Raw genomic sequence first — 6,000 nt, 5'->3', positions numbered from 1 at the left:
GGTTGAGCAGAGACAGACAATTTATATGGTCATGGCTGTAAATTATCATTTAAACCTCAAGGGGGTTTATTAGTGTTTGAAAAAAGTGTACTAATATAGATTTGTCACCAGAGGGTGGTAGAGGAACATTCATCTGGCTGAATCTTGAGCCGCCTTCTTCTCTTACCTCATCTTAAATGTTTTCCCCCAGTGCCTTACTTCTTCATTGTGTCAGCATCAGAGCAGTTGTAAAGTGATTTTCCTGTACTGTTTTGTACTCTTTGTGCTGAACTCAACTAAAAGTTTTATGAATGACTACATTACAACTTGTTTTATAGCACATTTTATAGGTTCTATATTTTAATGAAGTTGAATAAAAACACAATGTCCTACTTTTTCAACTTTATAGAAGTCCATGTGTTTTTTAAAATGTATGTATTGCCTCTGTCTCAATCATATTTTGTTCACATGCAGTTTCATTTGATGGAACTCTGCATTTTCTGCATGCATTTAATGTTTGTTTAGAAAAAATAAAATACAAAAGAATGTGAAAAAATCGTCCTGAAATAATCTAGACATTTCCCACTCTCTGCTCTCCCAATTTCCTCTCTTCAGCTGTCCTATAAATAAAATACAAAAACCAAAGACACAAAATAGTAACTTAAAAAAAAAACATTTTAGAGCTCTGCCCTCAAAATTCTAATTTCTCCAAAGTTGCACGTCCTTCACAGCATGAAATCGGTCAAGTGGGGTGGTGTGCTAGGGGCAGAGGACTAGTCTTGGGAAGCAGGACATGATATCAAAAGCATGCTGAGAAAGCAACAGTGTAATGGTGACAACATGACGGCAGATGAAACAACAGAGACCTGCGAGATGATGACTTTTATAACAGGATAGATGTGCACACATCTTCGCTGTTCTTGTCTTGAAAATTATTCCTCTACTTCAACGTCACATTCTTTTCTGCTTTTCTGTGTTCACACAGGACACATGATATCAACGTCATCATTATCACCTGCCAAAATCTTTGCAGCTGCACTCTCACGCTGGCTCAGCCTGACCTCTTGTGGAAACGGAAGTTGTTGTTTGTGCTCACACATGCAACTCACCTTGAACATTTTGGGAAATTTGCAGGAGTTTTGTGCAAAGAGAGCACACTTCACCAAGTCAAATTGCTTGTGTGTTCAAGCATACCTGGCCAAAAAAGCTGATTCTGATTCTGATTCTGATTCATATGTGAATGCAGCTTAAAAACATGATTTCCTAACATGTCTTTGAATGTCAAACATCAGGTAAAAGATTGCAGCACTGACAATGCCCCTTTGCTTTTTCATGATATCAACACAAAGCTGCACTAGCAATGCTTTAAATAGGTAGCCAAACATGTTCTTTATCTGGTGCTTTTAGTGTAGGGAGTATCTGGATAATGAAATGCAAACTACAACAGAGGGACTGTTTAGTTATCTCTTGAATGGTTGTGCTCAGTTGCACAGTGTCGTCCTTACTGGCTAGTCATACTAACGTTAAAGCAGTCACAGTTCATTTAGCACTGCTCTGCTGCCCTACATAGGTGATTTATTATGATGCACACTGTTAAGTTTCCTAAGGCAGAAACATTCTGTTCTTCCAAAGAAGTACTTAAACTCTCTTGACTCCAATAATAGTTCCATTTACATTGAGTCTTGAAGAGTCAAAGGTCAAGGTTTCCACTTTCTCTCTGTGAACATGCTGTAAGTCCTGTGTTTGACATGACCATCTGCTGGGAGCATTGTTTAACCCCACTCAGTGTCTTTTTTCCCATCCCTCTCTATGTTCTTTAAAAAGCTATGGGCAATTTTCCACTGTACTTCCTGCATCTTAACTAACAATCCCACCTCACGTCCATAACACACTCATGCACAAACTTACAATACAGTGCATGCACACATAAACAAACACAAATGCAGGCTCACCTCTGGGGGGTACCCAAAAGTTTCCGGACCGGGGCCGGACACAGAAACTCAGGAAACAATCGGGTGTCAGAAAGGTCCTTGGGCCTCTCACCGTCACATTTCCTGGTCCTGTGCCTTCGCTTATAGAGCTGTTGTTACGTCGGCTGTTTTACAACCCCTAGAAACAACTCACCATCTGGTTCCCCCTCTTCCTTTGTTGATAAGGAAGTTAGCTGGCATCTCTGCATCCCAGAGTGGATCTGTTGTTGGTACACAAAGGAAGATGCCAGGGGTTTACGTAAGCACATGAGCTTAGTCACCTTTGGCTCTTTTTGTAAATTTTTTTGTTGCGTGTTCTTAAAAGTTATTAAAAGAATCAACTGAGTGATGTGGACGTCTACAGAGGACACGCATCAGTACATTTCATTTACTCTGTTCCCTGTGATAATGAGTCATTTCCAGTAGTTCTCTCTAGTATTAGCCTGGATATATGACAACCCTGATTATGAGAAGACAGTCCCTTTTCACAGATATGTTTATTTTGTTAAATGCGAACAACACAAAACCAAGACAGTACACAGACAGAGTGACACAAACAACAACAACAACAACAAAAACAACAACAATAGTACAGATTATATTAAAATTTAAATTATACAGAGAAGTGTATACAAATTAATATATAAATAGCAAAATAAAGAAGTAAATAAATGATGAAGTAAATTGATAAATACAAAAAATAAATAAAATAAAAATACAAATAATTAAAAATAGATAAATAAATAGTTATTAGTCGGTGTGCCGACCTAAACATCACTTTTGAAAATTGCCAAAATAAGCAATCACCTAATCATCAAGCTCCTGCAGATACTTAAAAAACGAGTAAGACTGTCCCTTTTCAAGACTTCTCCTGAGAAAGACTTTTTGAAAACAACATCTTATTTCATAAAGAATTTTAATCTGCAATTATGATTAAAAAACAACTCAGTGAATATCTATCAAAATTGAATTGTCACGTTCAAGTGGAATAAAATGGGAGCATGTTAAGGGTCTGTTAATTATGTGGGATTACAACACTGTTAATCTCAGATATGTTCTCTACTTCAAACGATCTTAAATCGTATTCACAAAGCTACAAAGGCAGTAAAACAAACACTGAAGTAGGCAGGTAATTGTTTTGTTTTATAGATGAACATGCTTCGTTCTCTCAAGTTTAATACGAATAATAAGTAAAGATCTTGAAAAAAACAAAAACACTGAAAGTAAATATTATTGAGTAAGATGTCAAACACACTGACGCCTGAAATCAAGCAGTAAGTGTAACAGTGTGTTCTGATGTTATGTGTGCTTGCCAACCGGACTTGAATGCTGCCCTGCGGGAATCTCTTCACAAGTACCCTCAATATCTGGGAAACTTTGAAGGAAGTAGTGCAGTGCTGGCTCCTTGCATAATCTCCAAATGAGCAGCACACATGCCAATACTGCCTGACATGATCCCCGCCAAGGAGGACATTAGAGGCTCTGTGTCAAAGTTTTGCATCAAGTGGACGTCACTTTAAAGCTCATGGCGGTTTGGACTCTTCTCTCGTACCCTGGCACAATTATGTGTCGTCCTTAACTCTCAGTGCTCGGCTGTGTTGTGCCATTCAACATATGTGTGTTAAAGTTCAGCAGCTCATCACACGAAGGTTTCATTTTCCCTTCCGTTGTTCACATCTAGGGGAAATCAAAACTTTGGAGACTTCATAGACCGGATACAGAAGTTGGGTCTGAGAAGGGAAGCCCTGCAGGGGGTGATCAGGCTGATAACTAAAAGAAATCTGAGGTCTTATTCGCGAGTTTCAAATCTTCTTCAACGCAGCGTGATGTTCAGTTTGTAAATTAAGGTCCCAGACGTGTTCGTATGGTGTTTGAATTTACTCTGGTATTTTTGTCACCCGGCTGTGAAGTCCAAGGCTAATTTCTCACTGGGACAATTAAGTTTATCTGAAATCTAAAAGTCATTCAAGGATAAAAGACAACAGATAAGTGAGCTTTAAGCTTTGCAGATTGGAATAAGCCTAGTTCAGTTTTGAAGTGACAAACACTTTAAAGCTGGTGTGAAGAAATCTCACTCTGTGACAATTTTGGTTCCCCCCTGTGGGGAAAAAAGGACACTGTATCACTTTATTATTCTGCTTTATTCCCTTTTTGATTTTACTTTTATTTAGAATTATTTTTGTCAACTACGCTAAAGAGGAGGCACTTCAGGCCTTTGCACACTGAGTCAGTTTTTTTTTCGTATGAAATTGCCGCACCTTAAAAGAAATGTAAGAGCTCATGTTTTGCCGATCATGTTTGCATACTGTCTCCTGAAATGTATTGATTTATTTCTCATTTAAAAGGACCATGCATATCATTAACATTTTTTAAAATATGCCAGAATTAGCCAAAAGGCAAGTTTACATCTGTAGTCCCTTGCCAGATGTTAAAAAGCCCCCCCCTAAAAAGATCAAGATTGAAAAAGAAGAGGAGAAACCAAAACACACACACACACACACACACACACACACACACACACACACACACACACACACACACACACACACACACACACACAAAATAGTATAAATAGCACCATACGATTAAAAATGACTACAAGGAGGTGACATGACAGTCTTCAAAATAACCTGGAAGTGATCTAGATAATTCCACAGCTCCTTTAGTTGGAACTCTCCTTGCTCTCCTCTTGTTTTCTGGAGGGGATGCAAACAGTATTTTCTTTTTTCCAATGGGTGACAGAAACACAAATTTGCACATTTTCGTTTTTTATCAGATTATAGATCAGAAAAAAAGTGTGCAATATCATTGATCCTGAACCTTGCACTACTACATACAGTGTGAAGTGTAAGTATATTTGCTTGCTCTACATATGTAGTGTAAGCAAATATACAGAGTCTACACATAATGTTGTACAAGCACACGCAAGCAGGGAAAGCCTTCAGGTTGTCCCTGATCAATGAAACAAAAAGGACTGCCTCATTTGTTCTACGGTTGCAGAACTGAGAGACTCTGAGCGTCGATTCTCTCCGTGTGAGACACATTTTTCATTTCTGGTAATGAGGTTTTAAACAGCACGTCTGACACCTGCCTCCCAAAGCGCTTTCAGAGATTACAAATGACGATAATGAAACTGTCTCTCTCTGGGCTGATGGTGTTGTTTGATTTTGTAGCTCATAAAAGGCGTCAATAGCAATTTCAATGAATTCCACAACCTGAAAACTCCCCACAGAGGCTTTAATGAATTGGTTCTTCATTTTTCAGTAAAATAATCCAGATCATGCTTTTTCTTTTGCAAACCAGACAAACTAAGATGTGAATTAAGGATGCAGTAGACACACCTTGCAAACCAAGGTGGCACCTCTGTTAGCTGATCATTCTGCATTCGCCAGCACCTCACCCTCTCAAGCTCTAAGATGGCAAAACTGGAGGCTTCAAAAAAGCGGTCCAAAAACCTGCAGGTCCTGCCACAGTTGCTGCTTCTTATTTACAGTGTAAGATCTTTAGAGGACTATATTTCTACTTAAATTGCAAATCTTTGGGGACTTTAAATTTTAGTGTGAAGAGAGTCCTACTGTGCATTTGACCTTATCCCTTATTTGTATCTCAGAAATCTGATTTGTTGCCCCCTGTGCTACAAACAGCAGATTGATAGTCTTTTAGTATGCATGGAATCCAGTTCTCCGTAAGTCTATAATTATTCTTAAGGCAGTAAAAGACTTTAATATAGATCCAAAGGTCAACCGGTCATATGGTAATCGTTTAATACAATCTGTTCTCTGGAGGTTTCTGAGTGTTTAACAGCAACATTTAGGTTGTTTATCTTTGTGCTAAACTGCGCTGCGATGCTCTCAGCTCTGTGTGGTTTTGGGACACATTTCCTGATCCTATCTGCTGACTAGAAAACACCAAACACGAAGGAAGGCTTATGATCTCTGAGAAACATGTCCTGATTTCTCATGCCCGTCAAATTCAGGCCTAGAAATCCCCCAGCCATAAAAAACTCATCACTGTTGACGTTGTAGTAAAATGTGCAAAGTGTGAGCTCTGT

This window comes from Notolabrus celidotus, chromosome 22 (genome assembly GCF_009762535.1).
Source record: "Notolabrus celidotus isolate fNotCel1 chromosome 22, fNotCel1.pri, whole genome shotgun sequence".
NCBI lineage: Eukaryota > Metazoa > Chordata > Actinopteri > Labriformes > Labridae > Notolabrus > Notolabrus celidotus.
The sequence above is the reverse complement of the archived record's forward strand: the minus strand, read 5'-3'. Positions refer to the sequence as shown.